Raw genomic sequence first — 6,000 nt, 5'->3', positions numbered from 1 at the left:
TGAAGTTGTTTGGGATTGAGGAACTTATGTGGACAGTGAGCAAAGTTTCAATCAATATGTGTCTACATTCATGGGAAAGTAAGTCTTTATTGTGTAGCTTATAAACAAAAAGAGTTTGACTAGATCTAAAGATGTCACTGCCCCCCTTTTCTCAGCCCTGTTTAGACCAGTCATTCAGTATAATGTCCCCTTTGGGATGTGTCTGTCCAGACACATGCAAAAACTGGAATACTCACAGAGGTACCTTACTAAAAGGATACAAGGCCTAAATATTACTGTTTTACATGGATCTTCTCAAAGCCCTTTCAGTATACTCAGTATCCCATAGACTGCTTAGAGGTGACCTGTGCCTGGCATACAAGATGTCCTCCAACCCATTACGGATGTACTCACTGCATATCAGCAAGTCCAATGGCATCAGAAATACTCACTCCAGGAAGGTAAATATCAATGGTCTAGAGGGACAGGTATAGTTCTCAGAGGATACTACTGCTCTGAAACAGACTCTCCATCTTCATAAAACAAAGCTCATCCCCATCCATAGTCAAGTCCAACTTGAATCTATGAATGGGTAATAGAAATTTTACCCCAGGATTGCCCCCTGTACTACTAATAGACATAGGTAACTCCTCAATGTTTTATCTTCTACACATGGATCCACTCAAATTATCAATGGTGGATTCCAGTTATTCTCATTAAGGGTAATATAGAATTATTGACTATGGGGTGGGGGAGGCCAATCTAACACCAAAAGGGGATAGGTAAATTCAAGCACCAAAAGGGAAATGAACTAGGCCTCAAGTCGGCCTCAACTATAGCTAGACCAGTATGCTTTAGTACTTACTCATATGGGAAAAAGGACCAGTTGAAGGCTCTTTTAACAAAAATGAAGGAAAGAGTGTTAAATTTAATATCACAATGGTCATACCAAAAGTGAAATAGCAAAAATGTTGCTATATCATTTTTTAAGCATGTCAGACAAAAATGATGGCAACATAGCTTCTCCAAACCAAAACACTATCCCTATACAGCATACATTGTGCTATAAAAATCAACCAATAGGATACATTTGCTAGTTCAGCTTTTCTAGCATTCTTGGCATCATGAAAATAGCATTGTTAATTGTAACATGAAGCTTAACTGAAAGCCAACATAAAGTTAGGCATCTTAGCTGATGTAACCAGCATCACAACTTCATAAGCAAGGCTTGTAAAAGGTTTAAGAAAGTACTTTTTAGATAGTAGCAATATCATTTTAAAGTTTATGTCCACATCTGTATGTCTTTCTGCTGTTCAGGCTGATATGAAATGATTTCCTTCTCAATGACTGCAGCTTCATTACTGTAGAAGAATGGGGCTCAGTTTCTAGGGGGTCTTTCCTCCCCATTTTTCCTCCTTGTTTCTATCCAATTTGCCATGCTCTGTGTGACTTTCAAATAAACTATCTCTTTCTGATCACCATGCTAGTAATTTCCATGCTATGCCATGCTGCTGTTGAAATTACTTGTTGAAAAAAACACTGACTGTATGCATCCAGACCGGACTTGATGTAGGATGCTATTTCTGTGCCTGTCAAGATTCAACATGATGTTATTTACTTACCACACTAAGACACATAGGCATCACTGGATGTACCATTGTGCAGCACTGAAAAATATTTGGTGGATACAAAAAAGCTGGTACTAGTGGCAAATTTATAAACACCATGAATATGCATGCTATCACAGCATAGATTAAAGAATTAAAAGAAATTAGTGTAGATCATTACGTACTATACATGGATTCATCTATAAAAGCTCATGGTACTATAATGGGTCATTGACTGTAGATGCAGCAGATTCTGAAATAAACATGGCAGGGTTGGGTGTTAAAAAGTTACAATACTATTTTCCTGAGATTTTCGTATGAAAAAGCATAAAATGGTATAAATGCAGGCAGTTCGTAGCATCTTATGTGTTATATATAAACTTTTATGTCCACGTCAAATCAATGACTAATATTGTCAGGCCCACATAAATTATTTTTGCTTAAGGAGTATGCTTACCTCCGGTTGCAAGAGAACTCAGAAATGAGACAGAACAAGAATGTACTTACTTGGACTAAATGAGTTAAGCTGCTCCATAAATGCTTTCAGCAACCTCTTAAGAACAGAGTTAAAACTTTCAGCCAAACCTACTTGCAGACAAGTGAGCATAATTTTTGACTGCTTTACCCTGCAGCACATTCACAAACAAGTCAGCATGTCTGATTATGTTGACTGCATATATCCCCTTTCTAAGTATTTTTCAAGGATAGCCCAAACTTCTGGAAATTTCTAACAGTGCATTTGACACTTGTTCTGCCTCAAGAGAGTCAAAGTTACTGCCCCAGGCTACCTAGCAGAATTATTTATACAATGCAATGACAACATGGGAAATGCAGTAGGAACAGAAATATGATTACAACAGTACTATTTAAATGTCAGCATCAGAAGTATTATAGAATAATGTAATATTATACAAAGAAGAGCATACAATCTGATATTATTCACACATGAGTTTGTTTATATGTAATACTTTGTCATACATAAGTGGCAGACTAGTCGTGTGCGTTATAATTAGAATAATTTAGGAGGTTCCTGGAATCGAATAAGATCAGCACAGTAAACTGGATAATAATCCGTCACAGAAAAGATATAATTCTTACCTGCATTGCTTGGTGTACTAAGAGGTTCAACAATATTCATGATTATCCTTTGATGTGGTTCTCTAATAACAGGCAAAGGCAGCAAAGCAACTTTATCCAGTTATTTCTTTATGTTTGTTTATCAGGGTAGGAGCATGATTAAAAGTGACCCACTTAAGAGCCATCCTGAATTGCACAGAGCTGGCAAAACAGGTTACACAAATACTTTAAGTATATTGTAAAGTACTAAAAAAATACAAATATAGAAATAAATTTCATTTTTTTCTATAATGAAATAAGTTACTTGAGACAGGTTAAGGAAAATAAAAGCAGAGACAAAGCATTGAATTAAGTCAATATACACATGAAGTGCAGTGGATTAGCAAGGAGGAAGTAAGGATAGCGGATGAAGAATGGAAAGGCTGTTGGTCCAGATGACATACCTGTGGAAGCATGGAGGTGTTTAGATGAAATGGCAGTGGAGTTTTTAACTAGATTGTTTAATGAAATCTTGGAAAGTGAGAGGATGCCTCAGGAATGGAGAAAAAGTGTTTTGGTACCAATTTTTAAGAATAAGGGTGATGTGCAGAGCTCTAGTAACTACAGAGGGATTAAACTGATCAGTCACAGCATGAAGTTATGGGAAAGAGTAGTAGAGGTTAGGTTTAAAAGGGAGGTGATGATTAGTGATCAGCAGTATGGTTTCATGCCAGGAAAGAGCACTACAGATGCAATGTTTGCTCTGAGAGTGTTGATGGAGAAGTACAGAGAAGGTCAGAAGGAGTTGTATTGTGTCTTTGTGGACTTAGAGAAAGCATATGACAAGGTGCTTAGAGAGGAGTTGTGGTATTGTATGAGGAAGTCGGAAGTGTCAGAGAAGTATGTAAGAGTGGTACAGGATATGTATGAGGGTAGTGTGACAGCGGCGAGGTCTGCGGTGGGAGTGATGGATGCATTTAAGGTGGAGGTGGGATTACATCAAGGATCAGCTCTGAGCCCTTTCTTATTTACAATGGTGATGGACGGATTGACAGATGAGATCAGACAGGAGTCCCCGTGGACTATGATGCTTGCAGATGACATTGTGATCTGTAGTGAGCGTAGGGAACAGGTGGAGGAGACCCTGGTAAGGTGGAAATATGCTCTAGAGAGAAGAGGAATGAAGGTCAGCAGGACTAAGACAGAATATATGTGTGTGAATGAGAGGGAGGATAGAGGAATGGTGAGGATGCAGGGAGTAGAGGTGGCAAAGGTGGAAGAGTTTAAATACTTGGGATCAACAGTTCAGAGTAATGGTGAGTGAGGAAGAGAGGTGAAGAAAAGAGTACAGGCAGGATGGAATGGGTAGAGAAGAGTGTCAGGAGTGATTTGTGACAGATGATTACCAGTAAGAGTGAAAGGGAAGGTCTACAAGAGAGTAGTGAGACCAGCTATGTTATATGGGTTGAAGATTGTGGCATTGACAAAAAAGGCAGGAGTCAGAGCTGGATATGGCAGAGTTAAAGATGTTAAGATTTGCACTGGGTGTGACGAGGGTGGACAGGATTAGAAATAAGTATATTAGAGGGTCAGGCCAGGTTGGAAGGTTTTGAGACAAAGCTAGAGAGGCAAGATTATGTTGATTTGGACATGTGCTGAGGATGGATGCAGAGTATATTCGGAAAAAGATCCTAAGGATGAAGCTGCCAGGTAACAGGAAAAGAGGAAGGCCTAAGATAAGGTTCATGGATGTGTTGAGAGAGGACATGCAGGTGGTTGGTGTGACAGAGCAAGATGCAGAGGACAGGAAGAAATGGAAACAGACGATCTGCTATGGCAACCTCTAATGGGAGCAGCCGAAAGAAGAACATATTTATGGGATGATTTTTCAGGTTATGGGTATTATGGGTGTGTATTTAACTGCTTAAAATTTTGGTTTGATAGACTGGAAGGGTTCCAGCTATAACGGATTAGTTCTGGTTTAAAAGCCTGCATTTGTGCTTGTTTCCCACCTTTCCTGTGACTAGTCTATTCCAGATACAGATTTGCTGTATCCAGGACTGTTTAAGCTTCTAAGCCCCCCAAGACTCTCTGTGTTGGAGGGATGCCTTCTAGCTTATCAATGGGAGTGGTAAGCACTAGGTAGCCTATCTTCAACAAGAGTAGTTTCTGGCCCAGAAATTGTAGTTTATTGGCCGTTTGGCAGTTTTTACATCTCTTTCAACTTTCTGGTTTAAAAGCCTGCGTTTGTGCTTGTTTCCCACCTTTCCTGTAACTAGTCTAGTCCAGATACAGATTTGCTGTATCCCGGACTGTTTGTACGGTTCTGAACCCCCCCAAGCCTTTCTGTGTTGGAGGGAAGCCTTCTAGCTTATCAGTGGGAGTGGTAAGAACTAGGTAGCTTATCTACCACAAGAGTGGTTTCTGGCACAGAAATTGTAGTTTATTGGCCGTTTGGTAGTTTTTCCATCTTTTTCAACTTACTGGTTTAAAAGCCCGCATTTGCACTTGTTTCCCATCTTTCCTGTAACTAGTCTAGTCCAGATACAGATTTGCTGTATCCATGACTGTTTGTAAGCTTCTGAGCTCCCCAAGCCTTTCTGTGTTGGAGGGAAGCCTTCTAGCTTATCAGTGGGAGTGGTAATCATTAGGTAGCCTATCTAGCACAAGATCCAGGTACGGAGTCTTAGTTTTAGCACTTGAATTTACTTATTCATGCTCAGCACTTGTTTATAATGTGTTGTTAGCACTAAATAAGTTACAAATTACTACAGCATTCAACCTTCCTCTATACCTAGAGGAAAACAGTTTTTGTACTTACTTTCCTCACTTGCTTAGAGAAAAACAGCTCTTATACTCACTTTCCTCACTTGTCTAGAGGAAAGTAGTTTTTTATTCAGGCATGTCCAAGGGTCAGCTCCCAGAGTTCTTTTTTGTCTATCTGATGAATCTGAGCATTTTGGGGCAATGTAGCTGTTGCCTCATGTACACAGGCAACCCTCTCCTCCTACCACCCAACACCGCAACCTGTGAGAGAGGCACTTATCTAGCCAAACTGGAGATAACGTTCTCTCCTGTCAAGACTGAATTTGACAGTCAAGTGGAGAAGGTAAACACTTGCACCACACCACACTCATCACATAATCCCACTAAACCTACACCACCAAAATCCACACATAGAAACACAAAAACATTCGCAGAGGCTCTCATTAATAATCTGCTCAAGCAACAGAGACCTCCAAAGCAGAAATGCAAGCAACCTCCACACCCCAACACAACCCAAATGACACATAGCCCACAGAATCAAAGTGCCAATAAACCAAAGCCCATAAGGCAAAACAACATACCCAACACACTA

Source organism: Protopterus annectens, chromosome 2.part1 (assembly GCF_019279795.1).
Source record: "Protopterus annectens isolate FY-2018-M chromosome 2.part1, PAN1.0, whole genome shotgun sequence".
Lineage (NCBI taxonomy): Eukaryota > Metazoa > Chordata > Ceratodontiformes > Protopteridae > Protopterus > Protopterus annectens.
Note: the sequence above shows the minus strand (reverse complement) of the source record.